At 38.6% G+C, this 26,758-nt stretch overlaps 1 protein-coding gene and 1 non-coding gene across 2 annotated transcripts in view; one reads left to right on the top strand and one right to left on the bottom strand.

The window, feature by feature from the left end:
- RERE (arginine-glutamic acid dipeptide repeats) overlaps positions 1–26,758 on the top strand; it is a 409,222-nt gene that overhangs the window by 33,026 nt on the left and 349,438 nt on the right. The window lies entirely within an intron of this gene.
- Positions 23,843–23,915, bottom strand: TRNAR-CCU. Its single transcript has one exon. It is a non-coding gene; the product is annotated as a tRNA-Arg (tRNA).

Here is a 26,758-nt window from a genome sequence, read left to right as displayed (position 1 = left end):
AAAATATATATATATATACATATATATGTATATATATATGTGTGTGTATATATATATATATATATATATATACACACATATATATATATTTATTTATGAACTTATTTATTTGAGAGAGCAAGTGAGAGTGCGTGTGTGTGTGCATGAGCACGAGTGGGGGTAGGAGCAGAGGTGAGGGAGAAGAAGGGTCCCTGCTGAGCAGGGACCCCTATGTGGGGCTCAGTCTCAGGACCCTGGGACCATGACCTGAGCTGAAGGCAGATGCTGAACCCACTGAGTGACCCAGGCACCCTGTTTTGTTTTTTTAAAGATTTTATTTTTAAGTAATCTCTACACCCAACGTGGGGCTCAAAGTTACAGCCCCAAGGTCAAGAATCTCATGCTCTGGGGCGCCTGGGTGGCACAGTGGTTAAGCGTCTGCCTTCGGCTCAGGGTGTGATCCCAGAGTCCTGGGATTGAGCCCTGCATTGGGCTCCCTGCTCCGCTGGGAGCCTGCTTCTTCCTCTCCCACTCCCCCTGCTTGTGTTTCCTCTCTCGCTGGCTGTCTCTCTCTCTGTCAAATAAATAAATAATTTTTTTTTTTTTTTTTTTTTTTTTAAGATAAAGTGTGTCAAGTGTGGGGTGAGGCAAGTGGGATGGAGGTAGTAGGTGTTGAAGGGCAAATGATGCTTTATGAAGTCTTGGAGATTTTCATCAGAAAGATTCTGTAAAAGAAAATGTCTTCATAGATTTGTTCCAGCTGATATATGCTGAGTATTGTAAGATTATTATTATTATTTAAAGATTTATTTATTTAAGTAATCTCTACACCCAGTGTGGGGCTCGAACTCACAACCCCAAGAACAAGAGTTGTAGGCTCTTCCAACTGAGCCTGCCTGGCACCTGTGAATATTGTAAGATTATAAAAGATTTTATTCCAAGGACTTGAGAATAGCTGCTTTTCTTCCAGCAGATTGGTGAAAATCCTTTTCCACTGTGTACAAGCTGTTGGCTGGCACAGAGATGTACACTGTCTATTTCTAGCAGGTGAAATTGCTCTGTCTCCACCTGTACTTTATTTTCTGGTTCCTTTGACAGTAGGGCTCGATATGTTGGTGTACCCTGGATGGCATTGTTCTCTCAGATCGTGTGACCTAAATTGGCTCTGTTTGTTGCAGAGTGGTTCAAGTATGCCTTTGGGGCCTGAGAGTTAAAATGGATGATTCTGAGTCAGTGTGGCTTGAAGAGCATATCACTAAGGATCTCCTAGCCCGGTTGGATAGTGCAGGCTCCGTTTGCTTTGGTACAGTTTAGATGTGTTCTTCTCCCTGTAATCTCTACCCAAGAACGGACTAGGGCCAAAGAGTAGCGGAAGTAATACATGTATGAAGGTGCTGGAGCCCAGATTGGTCATCATTTATCCCAAGGCACAAGTCAAATTAGTGACTGAGCTGACGTTAGTACCCAATTTTCCCTCCCTCCCTCCCTAAGATTTTATTTATATATTTGTCAGAGAGAGAGGGAGCGCACAAGCAAGAGTAGTGGCAGGCAGTGAGAGAAGCAGGCTCCCCGCTGAGCAAGGAGTCTGATATGGGATTCGATCCTAGGACCCTGGGCAGACACTTAACCGACTGAGCCACCCAGATGTCCCAGAACCCAATTTTCTAAATGTTTAGATTAATGCTTTAAAAAATGAATGGGTTACTTTAAAAAGTATAAGCACTTCTGTGCAATTACATAATTTTCCTCATTATAATGAGTGTATAATGCTTCATAAATTTTATTTTTTACTATTGTGAGTAACACTATATGGATTTTTTTTTTTCTTTCAGTAAATACTGAGTATCACTGTTCTAGGCACTGAGGATTTGGTAATGAATAAGTAGGAAAAAAATCTCTGTTCTGGAGTTGATAACAGATTAATGTCCTCTTATGTTTACAATTATTAGTGTAGAGTATGAATGAGTTCTTGTTTTATTATAGATAAAATTGTTCAATAACTGCATTTCTGAACAAACTTTTAAAAAAACTGTAAAAAATGAAGTCTTCTAAAGTATTTGTTTTCTTTGATTAAAATGTATGGTGTTTGCCGCCTTACACTCAAGTGCTATTAAAAATTAAAATAAATAGGGACCTCTAAAAGAAGTGTGTTAAGTATCATCAACTCTTGATAATTAAAGAACTTGGTTAATTGCTTTTTTTCACTAATTAGCTAAAATGTATAAATAGGTCTTGTGATTTTTGGCATGGCTGAGAAATTTTTCAGTCAGTGTATTTGTAAGCTTAGCAGATAAGATCTATAGTCAAGTCAAATTTCAGGTTGTGAAGTTGACTAGTAATTTCTCATGCCTTGCTTTGTGTGATTCTCCTACCTTCCTGCCTTCATTTCTGGAAATTCTGTAGGGATTTGGGTGGACGGCATTAGATGTGATCCAGTTCACTCTTAAAGATGCCCAGTTTGAACTTGGAGTCAGTGAAGTAAGCCTAGTTTTAGTAATAGAGAAAGATCCCTTTAAAATGTTATAACAAAATCTCAGATTGAAAGAAAGTGGTTGACCTCTTCCAGCTGTACATCAAGAAAGGGCTTTCTGTAGCTGACTACAACAGAAAGACTGTAAGACGGGTCTGTGCAGCATGATCCCATGAGAAGTGTTCTGACACTTTGTCTCATGTATACTCACGAGGTAAATTTTATATAACGGCTCATACTTGAGGTGAATCAGTTCTTTGCTGTTTGCTTTGTGTGTTGAATATAACTACTTCTAATTATCCATTCTTCAAGAGAGGTGCTGTTATTACTGATTTCCAAGAGAGGAAGTGGAGGTTCAGAGAGGACTTGCCTCTAATAATACCAGATTTGGGGTTCAAACTAAGGTCTTGGGTCTTGTTAATTAAAGTTTTTTCTACCATGCCATATACCTTTCCTTAAAATTATAAACAAAATTATATTTTGTTTTAGCGTGATCTGTCTGAAACTGTTTTTCTTTAACTTTATTCAGAAAATATTCATTCTCTTCTGTTTTCCCATTTCATTGATATTTTCCTTCAAGAAGTTCTGACAGTTGAACCTAAGATATGTCTCCTCCCCTCCCCACCCCTACTTTGTCCTCCCCTCCAATACCCCTCCTTCTCCCCCACCCTCCTACCATGCAAGGATTGCAAGCTGATCTTCCCCAACAAGCACAGGTGGTGCCACCCCTCCTTTCCTTCCCCTTTCTCTTTCTCCCCTCTGACTGTTCTCCCCTTCCTCTCCTGCACTCTTCTTATACCCTCCTTCCTCTTCTTTTTTTCTCCTTCCTTTCTCAGTTAGTTCCGTTATTAAATTTTAATTCTATAAAACATAAAAAAATGTTCATTGACACTGGATAATATGTTTTTTTCTAGGAGGGCGAAGAGAGAATTGGGATTTCTTAGATAAGCCACTGCCTTCCAGCAATTTTAACAGCCATATAACCTACTGTTTTAAGTAAATTGCAGCCTAAATGTTAGCAGATAAAATATTGGTAACTTTCTTTCTTGCTCCAGTTAGAATTCCTTCAGAGGTTGAAGTGCTTATTGGCTTCACTCAGAGTAAGTAGTTCTAATTTTTTACTTTGATGTTCTTTTAACATTCAGTGAAAGAGAACATATTTAAGTGGAAGGTCAAATATTGATGGTATATAGAGAGGGGCAAGGAAAACTTTTTTTTTTTTTTTAAGGTTTTATTTATTGGGAGAGAGCACAGAGGGAAAGGGAGAAGCAGGCTCCCCACTGAGCAAGGACCCCTGATGTGGGGCTCGATCCCATGACCCTGAGATCATGACCTGAGCCAAAGGCAGATGCTTAACCGACTGAGCCACCCAGGGGCCCCAGGAAAACTTATTTTAAAATTTTGTTAAATTGTGTTTTACATACTTAAAATGAGACTATTTGGGGGGAAGCAAGTTTCTGATAAGTTGAGGTAAAAATTTTAGAGAGTTACTGAGCATTTGTTTATTTAAAAAAAATTTATTTGTATTTATTTATTAGAGAGCATGCATGTGGGTGCACTGGAGTGGGGGGGAGGGGTGGAGGGAGAGAGAATCCTAAGCAGATTCCCCACTGAGCACAGAGTCCCACACCCACGACCCTGAGATCAAGACCTGAGTCAAAATCAAGAGTAGGTCGCTTAACTAACAGCCACTCAGGCACCCTGAAAGTTACTGAGCATTTAAAGTGGAATCAATTTAGGGAATTTATATTAAGAAATGGTTTGTTGTGTGCACTTGGGTGGCTCAGTTGGTTGAGTGTCTGACTCTTGGTTTTTGCTCAGGTCATGAACCTCAGGGTCCTGAGATTGGGCCCTCTGTAGGGCTCTGAGAGTCTATCACTCTCCTCTGCTCCTCCCCCAGCTCTCACTCCCTCTCCCTCATAAATAAATAAAATCTTTTTTTTTTTTAAGATTTTTATTTATTTATTTGAGACAAATCACGGAGGTGGAGGGAGCAGAGGGAGAGGGAGCAGCAGACTCCCCACGGAGCAGGGAGGCTGACAAGGCATTCCATACCAGGACTCTGGAATCATGACTTGAGCTGAAGGCAGATGCTTAACTGACTGAGCCACCCAGGTGCCCCAATAAATAAAATCTGGAAGAAAAAAAAAAAAGAGAAATGGTTTGTTGAAGATAAAAAGAATGTATTGTATTTTGAATGATAAGCAGATGCTAAGAACTTTGGGATTATTACAGCTGGTATGAAAACTATGTACCAGTTTGATATTTACTTAAATTATAGATTAAAATTGTTAACCATATTTTCAACTGAAAGTGGTGTGTGTGTTTGTTTCTTTCTAAAGATTTTATTTGACAGAGACGAGGGGGGAAAGGATGAGCAGGCAGAGGGGCAGAAGGAGAAGCCGGCTTCCTACTGAGCAGGAGCCCACCAGGGCCTTGATCCAGAACCCTGGGATCATGACCCGAGCTGAAGGCAGACGCTTAACCGACTGAGCCACCCAGGTGCCCCCAACTGAAAGATTTGTCAGTTATACAAAAGTTGAACTTCCGTTTGAGAGGCAGTGTGACCTGGTGGTAGAGAGCATAGACTTGGAAGCCAGACGCCTGGGTTCAGATCTCCCCTCTGCCAATAGTAGCTTTATGTTAGTGAGGAAGTTATTTCACTTGTCTGGGCCTTGGCTTCAATCATCTATCAAATAGGAATAATAACAGTATCTCCTTGTAGGATTGCTGTGAGCATTACGTGAGTTAATATGTATATACAAAATGTAAGTGATGAGAGAGGTCAAATATTCCAGTGCTATTGAACACCTGCCATGAATATTTGAGGCGAGGTGCTGGAAAATACAGATGTGGGAAAGAGTTAAAAAGAAATAGGGAGAAGGTGAGCATTACGAGAGGAGGTATGAGAATGAGAGAGTTCATATGATTGAATTCTGCTCTGCTACCACAGTGAAGTAATTCTAAGGAAAAGCAGATGAGAGTTTGACCATTCAGGAGTTAAAACGCATGGCAATACTTGAACAATTCTCTGATTATCTCCTTGAGTAGATGAGGTGGAGCACGATTCTGTTCTATATAATGGAATCATAATTCCGGTTTGATTTTTTTTTTTTTTCCAAGTCATTGAAGTAAGTTAGGTTGGATATAATTTTTTTTTTTAAAGATTTTATATATTTGAGAGAGAGAGAGCCAGCAAACACGGGGCACAGGGAGAGGGAGAAGCAAACTCCCTGCTCAGCAGGGAGCCTGACATAGGGCTCTATCCCAGGAACCCCCTGATCATGACCTGAGCCAAAGGCAGATGCTTAACTGACTGAACCACCCAGGTGCCCCTTGGGTCTAATTTTTAAATAGTTTACCAAAATGAAGGGAGAAATAGGAAATTCCTAGAGGTAGTGAGTATAAGCCAGAGTGAGTAGACATGAAACCTGAAAGATGCTGACAGGAGGAAAACAGGATCAGAGGAGGAAGGTAGAGGTCATTGGAGGTGAGATATCTAGAAACCAGACAGCTGGCTGTTAGATGGGCACCCTCTTGTTGCCCTCACCCTGATTGTGGTAGGACCAGGTGAGAAGGATGACTAGGAGCAGATGTTAAAGGGTTTCATAAATGAGGGGGGAAGGACCACCCAGAGATTATTCTTCTAACATTGTGTCGTATCTTTTGTGTAATTCCTGTTTCTTTTTGTCTCATTACCTTCGAATATCATTAATGACGTATGTATATACTGTTTTTGTAATTTGCTTTAAACATAAGTCAGATGGTAGTAGATGTTCATTGTATGAAAGTCAGAAAATAGGGTTAAAAAGAAGAAACTAAAACGGCATCTGTGGATAACTAATGTTAGCTATTTCTGGTATACTCTTCCAGACTTTTTTCCTACATAGGCGGTAAAAACATGTTTTAACTGGGGCACCTGGGTGGTTTAGTGTATTAAGCATCCAACTCTTGATTTCAGCTTAGGTCTTGATCTCATGGTTGTGAGTTCAAGTCCCGTGTTGGGCTCTACGCTGGGCATGGAGCCTACTTAAAAAAAAAGTTATCACATTGTGTTTGTGTGTGTATTTAAGTAATCTCTACACCCATTGTGGGGCTCAGACTCACAGCCCTGAGATCAAGAGTCAGATGATCCAACAAATGAGCCAGCTAGGCATTCCCCCATTAGATATATTTTTGCAATTACAGTATTTTGCATATTCGGTAAAATATGAGTATTTTCATGTCATTCAATGTCAATAATTATACTTTTAGGATTATAATTATTACTATTTTTTAAGAAGATTTATTTATTTTAGAGAGAGCACACAGGGGGAGGGGCAGAAGGAGCGGGAGAGAGAGTCTCAAGCAGACTCTGCACTGAGCGCAGAGCCTGACTTGGGGCTTGATCTCTGACCCTGGGATCACGACCTGAGCCGAAACCAAGAGTCAGCTACTCAGCTGACTGCGCCACCCCAGCGCCCCTGTCAGGATTATTTTTAATAACTGCGTAGTGTTCTTTTATAAGAATCTGCTATAATTTACTGACTGAATCCAGTTGTAATTGAGCATTTCTAACATCTGCTGTTTTGCTCAGCTAGCTGTGTATTGTGTCTTTAAATTAATATGGTTTATGATGGTTGCATAGTGCTTGGTGCATGGATGCACTGAGAGTTGAGTAGTGAAGGTTGGCTTTTAACCTCTGACCTGATAGACGTATAATTTATGGAGGCCAGTTCAACTGTGTAGTTATGGCCACACACATTAATATTTTATTTGTAGTATGAATTCTCAGGGTTTTTAGAGTTGGGTTTTTTTTTTGGGGGGGGGCTTGGTGGTAGAGGAAGTTGACCATATCAGCCTGGTTCTCTGTGCCATTTCCTGGACCAGAAGATTAATACTGAAGACACTGGATGCTTAACAATTTGGAATCCATTTTGCCCATGTTTGCAGTAAGATACTTTAATTTGCCTTCCTTTAGTGAAAAAGGGTAAATAATTACTGACTTTTTTCCCTTAATTAAGCATTAAAAGCCAAATTGGGCATTACGTGTTATGAAAATCATGACAATGACATAAATTGCCTTGCATTTTCTTGTGTGATGTCCTTGGGAACAGTACATGTGTTTTGCAGAATGCTTTGATTGAAAATATTTACACAGAAAATGAGCTTGCAGTATGAACACATTGAAATAACTAATTTATCACCCCTAAAATACATCTCAGTGACTACAGCATCCAAGGAGTCCTAAAAGCTGATTCTAAAGATTGGAAAGACTGTCTGCTGAGTTTTCACATGACTTGTTCAAAGCACTTCTCTGAAATGAGTTTTTTACTTACTAACTTTTCATTGTTTGTACATGACTTCATATTCACCAGTCCCAGTTAAAAAAAATTGTTAAGTGAATGAATAAATTGTATTAGATCTGTTTTCAATCCATTTAAATTACTAAAGAATTGACTTCTTTGGGAGAGTAATTTTTGAGATACACATGAGTAAAGTGAAATGAAGCAGAGAGAGTTTATCTGGGGTGTTTTGGTGATGTAGAAGGATAATCTGGGAGTCTTGTTTTTCCCTAAATAGTATTATTCCCTCTGAATCACCTAGGGAACAACCACATCTCTACCATTTTGACCATTTCAGCCATTCCATGTTTTTCTTGATTCTTTTCTTGATTCTGAAATTGAAGTTCTTATCCTGGTGCTACTTTGATGTATCTAGGACGGTACTAGGCAGTAGAAATTATAATGCCAGCTTTAACTATGAGTCACATACAGAATTTTACATTTCCTAGTAGCCACATTAAAAAAAAGGTAGAAAGGGTGAAATTAATATTAATTGTATTTTATTTAATCCAGTATGTCCAAAATATAATTTCAGCATGTAAATAACATGAAAATTATCGAGTATTTTACATTATTTTTCATATTAAGTATCTAAAATCCAGTGTGCACTTTACACTTATGTCTCGGTTTGGATTAGAACATTGCAAAAGCTCAATAGCCATGTGTGGCTAGTGTGTACCCTATTGGACAGTGCAGATCCAAGGAATCATTTAGAAACAAAATTGAGAGCAAAAAAATTAATAATGTAAGTAATGGCAAAGATATCCATTTCATTGTCTTTCTGAGAATAGCTTTAATAGTTTTCTATTTTAAAGGTTATTTGGTACAGATAGGTTCATATAACAATAATATGTTTTTGCTACAAGCCAAAATTATACATTGAATTGATGGTGTTTAACCAAGATGATATGAATGTGTTATTATAGATTTTTTAGAAATCCAGGAGCCCTGGGGGCGCCTGGGCGGCACTGTCGTTAAGCGTCTGCCTTTGGCTCAGGACGTGATCCCAGCGTTCTGGGATCGAGCCCCACATCAGGCTTCTCCGCTAGGAGCCTGCTTCTTCCTCTCCCACTCCCCCTGCTTGTGTTCCTTCTCTCGCTGCCTGTCTCTGTCAAATAAATAAATGAAAATCTTAAAAAAAAAAAAAAAAAAAAAAAAGAAAAGAAATGCAGGAGCCCTGGAACTTGGTCATCTCTAATCCCTCTTTTTTAAATATTAAAAAGAGATGATTTAACTGTATCTGTAATATTTTGTTAATCGCATTAGGGGAAGAGATCTGAAGCATCCAGCAAAATAATAATATTGTTAAATCTGGGTGGTAAGTACATGGTGTTCCTTATATTTTCTAATACTTGTCTGTGTATTTTAAATATTTCCTGAAAAAATTTAAGGGTGAGAAACTTGATTCATAAAAGTAAAATGTGAACGAGACATCATTTAATGTGTTAGAAATTCTGGAAGTGCTTATACTTTCATAGTGACAGTATTCTTTCTTTTGCCTCCAGTTAATACTGAGTTGCAGAAAAATGGCAACTTACATTCAGTAACTGCTTTCTTTGGATGAGACTTGTTATGAAAGACGTGCCATCTGGAGATGATTTAATGTAATTTCATATTATAGCTATAGCATTTCAAAGAATGGAATATTTCTTAGACATCTCTGTTTAGACAGATGTTTGACTTGAAGATCTTTAAACTGAGATGTCAAGCAGTACTGACATTTTTGAAGTTTAACAGTTTTTAAACCTTTTTTTTGTAAAAACCTTTTTTTGTAACATCACACACACAAAAAATCTTTTTTTAAATTTATTTGATATTATATTCAAGGTGCAGACCAGATGTTCACTTATTCAGTGTAAATAGACCTGAATTAGGTATGTGATTCCTTGATGTAATCTGAAGTGTATTTTGTAAAATTTTGTTTGTAATGATGCTTTAAGAGGATAAGGTAAAATAGAGTATCATATATCAGGAACAAATTTTTTTAAAAAATTAAGATATTACCTATTTGACAGGGAGAGAGCACGAACACACAAGCAGGGGGAACAGCAGGGAGAGGGAGAAGCAGGCTCCCCGCTGAGCAGCTGAGCAGAGAACCCGATGTGGGGCTCGATCCCAGGACCCTGGGATCATGACCTGAGCTGAAGGTAGATGCTTAACCGACTGAACCACCCAGGCACCCCAGGAACAAAATATATATATTTTAAAGCTTTATTTATTTGACAGAGAGAGAGTGGGTGCTGGGGGAAGGGGCAGAAGGAGAGGGAGAGAGAATCTTAAACAGACTCTATGTTGAGCATTGACCCTGACGCAGAGCGCAATTCCACAATTCTGATATCATGACTTGAGCTGAAGCTAAGAGTTGGACACTTAACCAACTGAGCCACCCAGGTGCCCCAGGAGTAAAATATTTGAAGTAGCAGTAGGTTTCAGTCCAATGTAGAAGTAGGATATATATGACAATAAAAATAAACCATATACACACAGAGAGGGAGAGGAAGTTAGAGTTGACAATTAAGAATTGTATATATTCAAGCTGTACAGTTGATTTGAAACACACGTACATTGTGAAATCATCACCACCTTGAAGCTAGTTAGCGTGTTCATCACTGCAGATAGTTACCACTTTTGTTGTTTCATGGCAAGAATACTTAGGATCTAACTTTTTTTTTTTTTTAAGATTTTATTTATTTGAGAGAGCGGGAGGGGGTGAGAGAGAGAGAGATCATGAGCAGGGAGTAGGGGTAGGGGGAGAAGCAGACTCCCCACTGAGTGGGGAGCCCTACGTGGGTCTCATTCCCAGCACCCCGGGATCATGACCTCTGCCAAAGGCAGATGGTTAACCGACTGAGCCACCCAGGTGCCCAGGATCTAACCTCCTTAGTAAATTTCAAATATATGAGAAAGAATTGTTAACTATTGTTACATTGTTGTACATTTCTAGAAATATATATATATATATATATTTTTAGATTTTTATTTATTTATGTGACAGAGAGACAGCCAGCGAGAGAGGGAACACAGCAGGGGGAGTGGGAGAGGAAGAAGCAGGCTCACAGCGGAGGAGCCCGATGTGGGACTCGATCCCGGTACGCTGGGATCACTCCCTGAGCCGAAGGCAAACGCTTAACGACTGCGCCACCCAGGTGCCCCCCTATGAGTATTTTTATAGGATAAAGTCCTAAAAGTGGAATTACTCGGTCAAAAATTAGGTGCACTTTGAGTTTTAATAGAAATTTCTAAATTAGCCTCCAAGTCGGTTGTACCAGTTTACATTCTTATGGGCAGTACATCAGCCATAGCTTTTTAAAATACATCATTTATTGAGTGCTTGCAGTGTTCTATATCAGTATAATCCTTCTCCCGTTCTTCAGGTGCTGTTATTTGTGCAGATGAGAAAACTGAGCATGTGGCACTATAGTAAGTAGTGGGGCTGCAAGTCAGCTGAGGCTGTCTGCTTTCCAAGCCTGTGCTCTTAATCATTAGGTGACGTTTCCTTCTAGATCTACATTTGACCAAAACATTTCATGCTGCTAGTGGTAGATGTTGAATTTTGTCTTAATGTGAAAGTAAAGCTCTAATTATCCATAATCTGTGGGGAAGGGACCCTTCTAGTCAACTGTATTTTTATTATTTATTTATTTGCTTATTCTAAAAGATTATTTGAGAGAGTGAGAGAGAGTGAACAGGGGGAGGAGCAGAGGGAGAGGGAGAGAGAAAGAATCCTAAGCAGACTTCCTGCTGAGCGTGGAGTCCGATGACCTGAGCCGAAATCAAGAGTCAGATGCTTAACTGACTGAGCCACCCAGCCTCCTCTAGTCAACTGTATTTTTAAAAAAATCAAGTTCCCATTATGTGTTAGGTACTGTACCTTGCAAGAAAATCTTACTTAATCTTCACAATAGTCTTCTGGGGTAAGAGTGTTCACCTAGCTGGCTAGTAAATGTCTTCATTTTCTTTAATAGAAAACTGTAGTGCACTGTACCATATGATAGCCATTAGCCTCATGTAGCTACTTAACTTTAAGTTAATTAAAATTAAATTAAAAATTAAGTTCTTCGGGGGCGCCTGGGTGGCACAGCGGTTAAGCGCCTGCGTTCGGCTCAGGGCGTGATCCCGGCGTTCTGGGATCGAGTCCCACATCAGGCTCCTCCGTTGTGAGCCTGCTTCTTCCTCTCCCACTCCCCCTGCTTGTGTTCCCTCTCTCGCTGGCTGTCTCTATCTCTGTCAAGTAAATAAATAAAATCTTAAAAAAAAAAAAATTAAGTTCTTCATTCACACTAGCCACATTTCAAATGTTTGGTAGCCACATGTACCCAGTAGTTGCTGTCCTAGGTGGTGTGGATACAGGATATTTCTGTCATTGCTGAAAGTTTTGTTGGACAACACTGGTCTAGGATTCTGACTTAGGGGTTGAGGAGAAAAAGAGGCATGGAAATGATACTGGAGTATAATGAGTAAATGACATTTTTATTATCTTCTAGAAGAGATGTTGTGTTTTACACTTCTTTACTGGAAATAGTTCTTGGCTGTGGTCAGGATTAGAGTGCAGAAGTACTCCTCTTTAAGTACATTATGTAAATAGATTTTCCTTTTGGTTATTTCTGTCTTTAAATTATGGCTGGAAATAAAAATTCTAGAGACATGTTCTGTTTATACCTCAGAATAACCAACTGCATATAACATTTGGGAGAAAGTCATCCTAAGTGAAGAAAAGCCATCATTCGTTTGATGGGTGCCTCTGTGAGGGGTGTAGTCTACACCAAACTAGCTCTTTGACCGTTCCAGCTGCTCTTTCTGTATCCCCTGCTTGTCCATTCTTTTGCCATCACTTTTATTTGAACTATTCATTAGACCTAGTAGGTTCTTGTTCCCCTTTCTCCCACCACCTGCCTTTCCTTTCCATGTCTTGAGCAGATGACCTCACTTCCTATTTTACAAAGAAAACAGAAGCCATCAGATTTGAGCTTTTCAATTTCTAGCCACTAATGCTACATGTAGTGGTACTCAACTACTTATAGTTACTGGTAGTTCAGTACCCAACTACTTATAGTTACTGGTGTTCGGAATTAAGAGTTAGTTAATTTATTAAAGTTAGAAAATGTAAAACAGTTTTTCTTAAGCCCTTAATTTATAAATCTTACTAGTCTGTTGATGTATCCAGTACATTTTATATAAAAATATAAGAAAAATGACTTACAAGATAGACTTTGATGTATGTTGATTAATGCAAATTGGACAGACTTAATTTCCTTTAAACATCCAGTTCCATTTATAAATATAACTAACATTAAGTTGCATTAAAACATTGAGTAAACAAATGCCTGACTGGGAAAGCTAACAAACCAATTGAAACAAAACGTTTTCTAAGTACTTATATGACTTTTGTAGATATAATTAAACTTAAAAATACAGTGAATTTCCCCTCACCCAAACATGTCTTTCCTTGTTTTCCTGTTTCCATAAATGCTTCTCAATTGTCTAAGCCAGAAACCCTGCAGAGTGTGGACTCTCCCCTCCCCCCTTTCTATGTCCAAGTATTGTTTCTTTTTCCTCTATCTCTTCCTGGTCCCGTTACCCTAGTTCAGGTCATTGTATCTCTCCTCAGTTACAACTTTGAAGCCAGGCTGCTTGTTCAGATTCTATGCCCTTCCAGTGTGTTCTTCACTGTAGTCCTTTTGAGCTTTTGTTTTAGTTTATAATAGCCTTATTGAGATATAATTCATGTACCATACCGTTCATTTGTAATGTCCAATTTAGGGGCACCTGGGTGGCTCAGTCCTTTAAGTGTCCACCTCTTGATTTCAGCTCAGGTCATGATCCTGGGATCAAGCCTTGCATTGGGCTCCGTGCACAGCAGGAATCTACTTGTTCCTCTCCCCCTACTTGTGCTCTCTCTCTCAAATCTTAAAAACAATAAAATGTACAATTCAGTTATTTTTAGTATGTTCATAGAGTTGTGCAGCCATCACTGTAATCAATTTTTAAACATTTAATCACTAGAAGGGTGATTTAATCACTAGAAGAAACCCTGTACTCATTGGTAGTCACTCCCCATTTTGTCCCTACCCATCCCCCAGCTGTAAGCAAGTACTCATCTACTTTCTGTCTCTGGATTTGCCTATTCAGAACATTTCATAAATGGAATCATACACTCTTTCAGGACTGGCTGCTTTAACTTAGCATAATGTTTTCAAGGCTTATCCTTGTTAAATATACATTAGTACTTTATTCCTTTTTATTGTCAAATAATTGTCCATTGTATGGCTATAGTACATTTTATTTATCCATTTATTGATGGACATTTGGATTGGTCCCACTTTTTGGCTATTAAAAAGCTTCTGTGAACATTCATGCACAAATTTTTGGGTGGAAATGCTTTTTCATTTCTCTTGGGTATATATCTAGGAATGAAATTGTTGGGTCACATGGTCCCTCAGTGTTTAACATTTTTAGGAATTGCCAGACAGTTTTCCAAAATGTCTATATCATGTTACAATCTCACCGGCAATGTATGAAGTTCCAAGTTCTCTACATTTTCAATACCACTTGTTATTACTTCTGTCTTTTTGATTTATAGCCATTCTGGAGGGTATGAAGTGATCCTTTTGTAGTTTTGATTTTCGCTTCTCTAATGATGAATGATGCTGAGTGTCTTGCACTTACTGACCCTTTGTTATCTTCGGAGCCTTTTGATCTTTTAAAAATACAAATCTGATTGTACTTGTTGTTTAGGTAAAGCCCTCCAGTGGAAAACATTCTTTCCCTTCTTCTTTGCCCACTCAACTCTTACTTACTTTTTTGGGCCTCAGTTTAGGTGTAATTTCCTTCAGGAAGCCTTTCTTGACTGCCGTTATTAGCAATCAACCCACCATGTTGTTGTTTATCTACACTTCCTTTCCCAGCCAGACAGCTCGCTCAGTCAGTAGGGATTGTGCCTGGCACATAGATGGCTTAAAAACTGAATATATGAATAAGTGTAGCTTTGTTTTTTTTTTTTTTAAATCTGCCTTGGAATTCTGATTGGACCCAAGGCAGTATTGCATGATTATTGTGCATGCCTTGTTTTCCCTCATGTTTTTACAGATGACATGAGGGTAGGATGATATAGAGAATGGTACATGGCTCTTGGTCTGTATAGACAGAGGCCAGGCAAAACCTGTGCCAGTCTGCTATCCAGTGGCAGCTCCCTGTCTGCCCTGGGGGTGCTCTTTGACCTGGAAGAGGCAGAGCTAAGATAAGGGCAAGGGAAGCTGGAGAACGGAACCACAGAGTTGATTAGAAGCCTGAGGCTTGGAGTAACAGCCTCTGAGGACTGGTGCACTGCAGCAGGTAGCAGAGGTCTGACCTTTAGGTAGCTTTTTGCTTGGGAATAAATACATTCGATCAACTGATGACCTAGTTCTGCCTTCAGTTCTTGAATTACAGGCCAGATGTTCATTTTTTATGCTACATGGAAAATCTGGTCATGGGGATAGATTTTTTTTCCTTTTAGCTTTCAAGAAGGACTCCTTATTTCTGAACTAAAAAAAGTGGATTACACCTTATGCTTTTACAAGGTTCTGTAAAACAGTTAAAACAGAGTCTGGATTTGTTTCTGTGATTGTGACTTTATGAGATGATTTTACTCATCATTCTCTGTCAGAATATCTAGAAATAGTCTTCCATTTTCATTTTTGTACTCCATTAACTACTGTAGTTTGCAGACAGGAAATTTCACAGATTGGTGTTTCGTCTTCTCAGCTTTCTTTTCTTTTTCTTTCTTTCTTTTTTTTTTTTTTTGGTAAGATTTATTTATTTAAGAGAGAGAGAGAGCGTGTGCGAGGAGGGGGAGAGGGAGAGAGGCAGACTCTCTACTGAGTCTGGAGCCTGAAGCAGGGCCAGTCCCATGACCCTGATATCACGAAGGGAACCAAGAGTCAGAGGTTTAACAGACTGAGCCACCCAGGCGCCCCTCTTCTCAGCTTTCTAAATCCCAACTTCCTTGGCTCCTCCAGGCCTACATTTTTGTTGTTTGCAGGGCCGTCATAACGTTTTTTACTCTTTTACTCTTTGCCCAATTGTGTAACTTTACTGTGCAGGGATAGATATTAATGGTCCATAAAATCCATGGTCTAGGATATTCAGGCATTTTAAACTTCCCATCTTCATTTATGTGGCTGTTTCTCCATAAGCCATAGCACTAGGGCCTTGTCATATAGGGAAACAAAAGAGGAGCTGACCTTATGGTAGAAACATCAATGTCTGGAAGAGAGGTTTTGGGGAAATGAGGAGGGTGTTTTAAATAGTAGTCATCTCGAAGCATTTAGTGCACTGTCGGAAGGAAGCTCCCTTGAGGCTTCATCCAGAAGTACCAAAGCTGAGGCCTAATGAAGTGATCGTTCCTGGCCTCAGTGAATAGATGTTGCTTGACCTAACTGGCAGGCTTTTTCCTGTCTCCAAATAAAATAAGCACCTTTCCCTGCCTATTCTAGGAACCAAATGAAACTTTTAAAGAGCTGGTTCTATGGAAATCATGATTATGTTTCCAGATTTTTCAAATTTGTATGTTTCTAAAAAATTAAGTAAATGGACACAAATCCTTTTGCTAAAAAAACTAGTGTTATATCGAGAAAGCTTTTTTAGAATTTATTCATTTATGAAATATTTGAGTACTTATTATGTGCAGTGTATTCTCACCAGAATCTGTAGGATACTCAGAGATGAATCAGACATTGGCCCTGCTATTGTGGAGCTTGTCCTTCAGTAAGGAGACGATGCATGTATGTAATGTAATGTAAATACAGGCACGTGTAATGTGAGGTCAAGGGCTGTCAAGTTCAGAGGCGGAAGCAATAACTTCTGTCTAGGGGAAGGGAATTAGACAAGGTTGCGTGGAGAAAGAAGCATTTGGTCTGAATATTGAAGTAAGGTTGTCTGGTGGGAAATGAGCTTTTTTGAAGGTTTTTAGTACAGGAGTGACATGATTGGAGTTGTGCTTTCGGACAGCTGTTTCTAAGATGTGATCAGAGAGAGAGGTTGGAGACTGGGTGCAAAGACGGAAAGCCTTTCTAAGTGGAAATGGAGAGGTGTGATAGATGTGAGACTTTGCAGAGGTAGAACGACATGGATTTGACGGTTGTTGAAGCAAGGCGTAGTCTTTAAATAGGGGTTTTCAGGCATAGGCAATAGAGTAAGATTTGGGAACACAGGAGAGACTGATTTGGGAAGAGGATAATAAATACACCTTTTCATTGAGAAATCTAGGTGATTTTTGTCATAAGGGAGATGGAAATACTTAAGTAGACCTGGGAAGAAGTCAGGGTTGAAGGTAGAAATATTGAGAATGGGGATAGTTGAAGGCTTGAGATTAAATGAAATAGCCAGAGGATTTAGTATCAAATGTGTCTTTACCAAGAATGTCACATTGGAAAACCCCCAAATCCTCCAGTTTTAGGACGGGAGCGCTCCAGAAGAGAGGATGTTGTTGAAACAACTCAGGCTGTTCCTTCAAGTTTTTATTTCTCTTTGGGGTTCTTTCAGTTTGATTCTCATTTTGGTTGAAAAGTAAAGCATAATGATTTTGATCATGAGAGCAGAAAAATAGGGTTTGAGTCCTTGTTCTGCCACCTACTCCACCATGTATCCTTGTTAGAGTCATACAACTTCTTTGTGCTTCAGTTTCCTCCCCTATAAAATGGGCATGATAATACCCACCTTTTATAGAGTTGTTTAGGAATTATTCAATAATTTATCAGTTCTCCATAAACAGTGGCTAATGTTAATGCTAAATTCTTGCTGGCTCCACTGTTTCTGATCTTAAAGGGTGCACTGCTTCTCTTTTTGTTTTTATTTATTTACTTTTTCTGCTCTTTTTAAATCTGAACTTGTACAAAATCCTTTTTTGTTTTCTCTCAGCATGACTGACACCACCTGAAATTTCACAAAGAATTTTACTTAGTGTTAATAGAGAATAAAAGGGAATAATTATTGTAAATACAAAACAAATGTAGAAACAGTTAAGCTTCTATCGTCAGAGGCCTGTATAACTTGTTACTTGTTCCTGGGTTTCTTGCCACTCTCCATGTTGACCCGCAGGACCCCCAGCATTCCACATGGTGGCCACTGCTTTCCATATGGGGGAGTGGTCTGCCTTTCACCTCTACCAAATACTCTCCAGATTCATGCTAACAAAGCTGTTTCATTGATCCAGGACCTTTCCTTTTCATTCAACCAGGATTTTTTTTGGCATCTTACTCCAAGCCTGACTTTTCTGGACTGTGGTGATTGACGTAAATGATTGTAAGTGATATATAAATGTTTGTCCACTGGAATATAAATGATAGGCGTAAATCTACTTCTTTGTGGAGAATGTATTTGGAATCATTTCTCAGATAAATCTTCCTTTTCTCATATGGGAGATTGGCCTTGATCAGGTAGGGCCGCACAGTGTAACAGCGCACTGATCATCAATAAATATATGAATTAAGAATTATCATCCATGTTTTAGCAGAAAGATTGTTTCTCACATTTGAATTTTGTAGTCGTGAGTGTGTGTGTGTGTGTGTGTGTGTGTGTGTACTGAATTAGGAAATGATCTCAGTTCTCTGTGGCTCTTTTCCAATTGAGCCTGAAGGGTGTATAATTGTACACAAGCTGCAATCAAATTAGCTGAGTAACATAGGTATTAGGATAGAATTGGAACCCAAATCTCTTGATTTTGATTAAAAAAAAGCAATTGTATTAGACTGTCTTCTCTGAAGGAGAAGATAGAGAATTTTGTAGTCTCCGTTCTGGTTTTACTTTCCTTACTTCAGGAAGAATCTGATTTGAAGAGGTGGTTGTTTTTGTGTTTTTCTTTTGTTTAAAAAGAGAGAGAGAGGTAGGAGATGGGCGGGGTTGGGGGGAAAATCTTAAGCAGACTCCATGCCCGGCATGGACCCTGACTCGGGGCTCAGTCTCATGACCCTGAGATCATAACCTGAGCCGAAATCAGGAGTAGGACGCTTAACCTACTGAGCCACCCAGGTGCCCCTTACTGAAGAGTTTTAACTCCTGTAAAAGTGCAGAAGTCTTTCACTCCTTTCAGAACCACCACCTACGGTCTGTGCCTGTACCGGCCCCGCCCCTCCGTTGTTTCAGTTGTGTGCTTTTGGGTTTTTTCTCACTAACTGTTGAAGATGTTCTCCATCCTTAACCTTCTGAAAGGATGATGCTCTTTTCCATGGTACATCTAGTAAATTCTGAGGCATGGAGCCTCTCTAATAATTTCCTCATATAAAGGAATACTATGTTTAAATTGATGTGTCAGTGAGAGGTAATAATTGACAGTAAATATGAATTCTTAATTTTTCTGAAGGAAAATTATTTCAGTGATTTCATGCTTCTATTTGTTTTCTTTGACAATCTGTATTAAATACCTGCTTAGGTAGTGCCTTGGTATTGAAGTGAGGGAATAATCCCATTTTGTGTCCTTATATAAGTATTAAACATTCAACATCTTTGTGATAGGGAAGAGGAGTGTCTTTGGTAAATAGAATGCTTGGCATTTTGGTTGGACTCATACTTCAGAATGAAAACAAAAGCTGAAGTCCAGCTATTTAGTGTCAGTGTCAGCACTTTCTATCAGCTCTCTTAATGCAATTCCAGAGTTTGATCAGCTGCGGGGAGAGTTGAGAAATCAGGAAAATGCAGACCAGCCTATCCTGTTCGTCATCCTCCCATTGTCTTATATTTGTTCCTCTGTTAAGATTATGGGGAATTCTCTACACTCCTGGTCCCTTTTGGTGGGGGGGCATCATATTTAGTAGATTAGTAATACAGAAGAGAAGTTGAGTTGGTAGCCCATGTAGTTCGTTCACTTAGTCATGGGTAGACGGTGAGGGTTTTCAGTGGTATTTCTTCAGTGTTAATTTTAGAAGAAATTGATTATTTAGTGTGAACAAGTATTGGAGCAATAACTTGCTAACCTAGGGAAAACTTATACAGACAGTGGTTATTAGAAATACATTTTGTTTAACAGGAATAAGAAAATGTTTATATTGTGACATTTGCCAGTTGTCAACACTGTTTTTGTGTGTATGTGTGTTTTATGTTGAATGACAAGTACCTTCATTATCTTTCACCATTGGAAGCAGTGAAGAAAACTAAGGGGCTTTTTTTCCTCTTTCAAAGATTTTATTTATTTGAGAAAGAGCACAAGCAGGGAGGAGGGGCAGAGTGAGAGGGGCAGAGGAAGAGGGAGAAGCAGACTCCCCACTGAGCAGGGAGCCCGATTCGATTCGATACGGGGCTAAATCCCAGGGCTCTGAGATCATGACCTGAGCTGAAGGCAGACACTTAACCGACTGAGCCACCCAGCGTCCCAAACTAAGTGGCTTCTAATGAGGGAATTATTTTTAAAATTTTAAGCCCACTGAAACTAAAGAGATATTTTCAGTGCACATTTTTCTTCTAATGTTAAACTGATTCCAGTCTTCAGAGAGAACTTTCAAAAAGATACACTAGTACAGCAAAGCAGACTAATATTTTAGAAAGAATATTACCAGTAATAAAAAGGACAGAATTATGATAGCTTGATGCATTAATTTTAATAACTTTTTTTTCACAGCTCTTGAGTCAAGATGAGAAAAATGAAACAGAAATATGGTCCTCATTTTGATTGTGCTGAATTTATTATAGGAAGTGCTATCCTCCCTTCAGATGTAGAATCTGGGTTTATGTCCTTTTTGTTTAAAAGAGTAGGTGAGGCTACTTTTTCTGTAGCAGTGGAATTAAAAATTCTTTTCGCCGATTACCATTTAAAGCAATGTCATAGAAAATGCAGTAATTTGAATATAGCAGTCTGGGCAGAGTTATTCCAGTTGCAAGTGGTCTTCTGCCTTTTTAAAGAGCACCTTGTTCGAGGTTATCTAAAACTGTTCATGAAGTAGTTGCTTATAGAAGTTATATTTGTTCCTTGTCCTGTAACTGCTATAAAATTGATGGTTTGGTCCTTTCATTAAATTTTTCCTTTATAATAATACTGTTGTTCCAGTGGTCTGTCACAGATTTGGGGTCTTGAATTTTATGAACACATGTTATAAATCCATCCTGCGATGGATAAGCTTATTTTTGCTGATGTGCCTGCATAGAAAATCTTTTTTGCTCCTCTGCAGATTGTCAATTAAGTTGTCTGCTTTTTATGTTTTTTCATTCTTTGTACCAATTCCATGTGCCACTTTGGGTACCATTTAGTCTTTACCTTACACTGCCTTTAAACACTCCCCAGAGACAGATTGTCCATGGATTTAATGAAGCTTAGACTAAAGGGACCCTCACTTGCATGAGCCTCTTGGGATTTTATATACAAAATTTTGTAGTCTTTTCTTAAAGAAGTCCCCCAAATTGTATGAACATTAGACCCCACAAAACCTGCCTTTTCTAAAATAGTAGACTGTTAGAGGAGATGAAAAACAAAAGTAAATGCAGATTTTAGCTTTGTTTTCTAGGTGAAAAGGATATAAATAGAATATTTGAATGGGTTTTGTGTGATGTCAGATTTAATTTATCATGATAACCATCAGTAGTGCACCAGATGTTTTGACTGTATTTAGCTTCATATTAAATTAAGCATAGCCAGTGGCCTCTAAAGTCCATCTGTACTGCTGCCAAAGGTAGCATGGAAGACAGCGCCTTTCCTGTCTGTTACCGCTGCTTGCTGCTCTTTCTTTCTGGCCATGATATGTAGGCTTTCAAATTGCTCATAGAAAAGGTGAGCCTTCGTATTTGAACTTTGTATTCTACAAATCTGTACTGAGTGAAGAGGCTTGCGTGTATTCTTTTCATCACAGTAGGTGGTCATTTTTAATTTTTGCTTATCTACAAACCGTGGAGACAAATTAAATAAATAAGATTAGTTAGGACTTTATTGAGGCCTGAAGTATAGTGAGAGGGAAACCATTACAAGTCCCAGTTAAACATAGGTGCACCTGAGAAGATTTTTCTTCATCTACTACTACTAGTCATGGAAAAAACAATTAACTTACGATTTTGTTATATAAATACGTGTGAAGATCTGAAAATCCTTGGTTTTATTTATACTCAGGAAGACAAGTATTGAAATCACTGAAAGCCTTTATATGAATTTAAATGAACACACTTTGACTTTTACATGATTCCTACTTCATCAGCGTAATCAGAGAATGCATGGATTCTTTCCCCATGAGTGAGGGTAAGACATACATCTGCAGTGTTCTTACATGAGGATCAGTAAGATGGCAGACCTTGCAGATCAAACAATTTCCTCCTGTACATGCTCTCACTCTCACCTAGAAAAGCATGTAGGTATCTCTGAAATTAGACCTATAAAGCGTGTGCAAACGCCAGAACAAATATCTGGAAATTTTATCATAATGTTTTTTTTTTTAAGTCCTAAATGTCCTCTATTTAACATGAATTCTTTTGTATTAACCTCCTTTCATATGCTAGTTTTCACCAGACTGCAGAATTGCCTGATCTGACTTTCTAATGTAACTGTAATGAATCTTCTGGGAAGCCAAACGATTGAACACACATACTCTGCAACTCTATTGTAAAATATTCAGTCAGTCCTGTCGATGTTGTTGATTAAAAAGAAAAAAAAAAAAAAAGAAGAATCGAGGGGTGAGAGAGAAACGAAAACCTCCCTAACATATATTAAGGCTTAAAACCAAACACATTCTCTCAGGGATTTCAAGCTTTACTAGACATCATGATGTGCAGTAATGCCTCACTTAACGTATATGCAGGAACACCTTACTAAAAACATCATGTGGGTGGAGGCAGAATCAGCTTTGTAAAGCCAGAATTAGGGCATAAGATTAAATTCAGTTTTGACACATTTATCTGAAAAAGCACGTGGAAAAAACTGGCCCATTTGCACAAGCAGACAAATTGCTTGGTGCATTATGCTTGAGTACCCAGTAGAGTTAAATATTTGCTGGGCAATAAATACAGCACCTACTTACACCAGAGCTCAAATGTTTAGTGGTGATCTCTCAAATGTGTGTTCCTTATAAAATACTTGGGGTCTTACTTAACAGCCAGAGAAGTGAGAGGAAGGCCTTTCCATGATATGTTGTTGTAACTAATTTATCCCAGATATTTCTAATTGTAGTGATATGTATTTGGCTTATCCACGTGAAAGAAATTGAACACCATAGTTTAATAATTAAGGATTTATTAGTTAAAACTGAACGTTATAATGAGCCAGATGCTGCTGCATTGAAACAGCCATTTTCATTAGCATTTTTAAATCGAAGAGAATTGAATTTAAATTTGGAGTGCTTTGCCTTTGATGAGTTAATGTTTTAAAATCTTCTAAAATCCATCATATTTTAGGTAAATTTTCTTTAATTTCAATGAAAGACAATAATACACTGAAATATCAGGATAGGTAAGTGAATTAAAGCTCCTGGCTTTAAAAAATCCTGAATTCCTCATTATGAATATTATAAAATAATCTTGAAATTCTTGTGAAAATAAATCATTGCAAAAACGTGTAGATTTGAAGAATGAATTTTTGACTGGAAAAGATATAAATCATTCATATGGAAGAGGCAATGGTGAATGGGAATGGGGATTTTTTTTTTTCTCTTATCGCAGGGAAGCATTTTTAATAATAGCTTGAGTGGTTTGATAAAGCATCCAAAGGAAATTCCCAGGAGAAGAAGATTATACTGGAGAGAGAGATCTTTCTATGAATCATTTACGCTAACCTCTTGCTGAAGCCACAGCTTGCATTTTTAATGAAGGATGATTGCATTTCATAAACAGACCTTTAAAAATTAAAATAATATTGATCCTTCCTAATTTAGGTCTATTAAAATAGCACGCTATACATCTCTTTCTAATAGCTCAGGACACATTATTATTATTAGTTTTAACAGTATATACACAGTTTAATACTTTCTAATCAGAAGTTTCTTTAGATAGGACTTTGATTAAAATGTTTTTGGAAAGTATTTTTCTTTGTTAAGTAGTAACTATGAAAGCAAGCTTTAAGTTATAAGATGATTTTAAAGTTTGGCACTTTAATTTTTTATTATTTTTTATTTTTAAGTAATCTCTGCACTCAACATGGGGCTCGAACCCACAACCCCGAGATCAGGAGTCACATACTCTACCAACTGAGCCAGCCAGGTGCTGCTGAAGTTTGTCACTTTACATTGTTTTCGATATAGACTGTCTCTGGTTTCACGTATGTTCCTTTACTTCTCTTGGTCCCATTAGTTTCCTACAAAGGAAATGGGCTTATTATTTGAAACATTGAATGTAGCACAGGAAAGGAGATTGGGTAGCTTTCAAGAAAACTTGGTTCAGGGCACCTGGGTGGCTCAGTCAGTTAAGCACCTGCCTTCTGCTCAGGTCACGGCCCCAGGGTCCAGGGATCGAGTCCTGCGCGTGCGCTCTTTCTCTCTCAAATAAAGAAATAAGATCTTTAAAAAAGAAAAAAAAAGAAACCTTGGTTCACTTACACTGTTGTGACTGAGGACAAGTCAAATTATCTGTCACTAGTAGGTGTTCTTACTTTTGAAGTGTGTCCCTCCATGAGATGAAATATCTGTAAAGTTACCTTGAAATTTTCTGAATTACCACTTTACAGTTGTGTACCATTTTGAAGACTCTTATTTGAACAAGGGTCATAGGAATCGTGTAGTTTAGCGCCTCCCATGTTAATATAACTGGAAGATGATACGAATAGTGTTGCTTTCCTTTTTCTTTTTTAAAATGAAAATATTCCTAAGTTAAAGATTTAGTACAAGAATCTAAAACTGCGAAGGAAGTGCTTCCTTTAGGTAGAAATATTAGAAATAAAAAGCAGAGTCAAAATTCAGCATCCTATGACAATCTTTTGGGTGACAGCCAATTTTCTTTTTTTTTTTCCCATTTGAAAAGTGGCATGGTATAGTGAGTAAGAGCACAGACTTAGGCAGTCTGCTTGGGTTCAACTCCTGCCTCTTCCACTTATGCTGGCTTGGTGACCTATGGGCAGGTTATCTGGCTTTTATATCTTTTCTGTAAAATGGGGTTAATAATAGTGGCTCTTCAAGGCCCGTTGTGAAAATTACATGGGTCACTCCTAGCAGCTGTGTAAGTTTTAGCTGCTCTTGTATTGTTTACTTTGATTTTACCTGTTTTGCAGTAGCTAAAGAAAAGTTATTTGGGGAATATATTTTTTTTAAATATTTTATTTATTTATTTGAGAGATAGGCAGCAAGAGAGGGAACACAAGCAGGGGGAATGGGAGAGGAAGAAGCAGGCTCCCAGCAGAGGAGCCTGATGTGGGGCTCAATCCCAGGATCCTGGGATCACACCCTGAGCCGAAGGCAGACGCCCAACAACTGTGCCACCCAGGCGCCCCTATTTGGCCAATATTCTTATAGTACAATCAAATGGGGGAATTCATTATAATTTCTTGGAATTAAGCCTTTTTTTCCAGCTTTGCTTTTTATTTTACCTCCTTCTTGCCTTGTCTGTCACTAGATGAGGATGCTGATAATGTAGTTACTTGGTTCTTTTGTTTGTTTTTGTTTTTTTGTGAGTAAAGCGATAGAATTTTATTTTATTTTATTTTTTTTTTATTTTTATTTATTTATTTTTTTTTAAAGATTTTATTTATTTATGTGACAGAGAGACAGCCAGCGAGAGAGGGAACACAGCAGGGGGAGTGGGAGAGGAAGAAGCAGGCTCATAGCGGAGGAGCCTGATGTGGGACTCGATCCCGGCACGCCGGGATCACGCCCTGAGCCGAAGACAGACGCTTTAACGACTGCGCTACCCAGGCGCCCCGCGATAGAATTTTATTAAGCAAGGCTACAGAAAAAGCTCTCAGGAGTGAAAGGGGTCCCGACAGGGTTGCCTACTTGATTTTTTTTTTTTAATGAAGTGGATCCTAAACTAAACATTTAGTATAAGAATAAAAAACTGCAAAGGAAGATCTTCTCTGAGGTAGTCTATGGAGTTAACTCTAAAATTCTATTTAGCTTACTAGTTACTATAGGAATAAGCACAGTTCTTGGGACTCTTGACAATAAAACCATGCATATTTTACACATTGTTTCTCCTGATACTGTAGAGGGGATCAGCAGAGCAAAACTAACCAGGTCGGCATAAGTTTAACTTTGGCATCGCTTAGGAACCCTGGCAGAAACATGGACATTGCTATTTATTTAGAGATAAAATGAGTGCACTCTTTTTAAATTAAATATTAAATTACATGTGGTCAGGCTGGTTGCTTCTGAAATGCTGGGATGCTAATTTGTGATGACCTGACAGGGGCAGCTCTTTGAGACCCATTCTCAGCGAAGGCTCCCCTGCTGCTCCAAGACCAGCAGGTATGTGTGGTTTCCCTAGATACTCTAGGGTAGGAGAATTATTTGTTCTTACTGTTTGGCCTCTTCATAATGAGTGAAGGAGAAGATGCTATAGAAAATCGGAGAATCTAATTCTAGTTGAATCCATAGTATTTTATTAATGCTTTCCACCCCCCCCCCCAGCCAGATCATGTCTGGTGACCTTTTGTGTGAGGAAGTATTATAGAGAATAGTTTCTTTTCCTTAGGAACAGTACCGACCTTAGGCAGAATTAGGAAATGAAAAAAATTTGCTTTAGGGATCATCCCTCTTCTTTTTATGTGACCTTCTTATGTCCTTCACCAGCCCAGATACCCCCCTCGCAGATGCCAGCGCTTATTGTCTTACACATGCCCCACCACTCCACTGCACCGTGCAGCTGCCTTCTGCCATCTGAGTGAACAATTACACGTTAAGATGTTTTACCCAGAATGCTCCCAGAATTATTTGTATAAAAATAAGGTGTAAATAAATCTTAGGTGGATGTTACTGCGTGCTTATTGGATGCCAGACACTGTTCTCACAGTGGGTTAAGGACATTTATCGTAACAATACTATGCAGGAGATATTATTATTTCTCCATTTTATAAAGGAGAGAGAGTAAACTAAAGCAGAGAGAGTAATTTTTTTTA

This window comes from Ursus maritimus, unplaced genomic scaffold, assembly GCF_017311325.1.
Source record: "Ursus maritimus isolate PB19 unplaced genomic scaffold, ASM1731132v1 scaffold_32, whole genome shotgun sequence".
NCBI lineage: Eukaryota > Metazoa > Chordata > Mammalia > Carnivora > Ursidae > Ursus > Ursus maritimus.
This window is presented reverse-complemented; position numbering and strand designations above follow the sequence as displayed.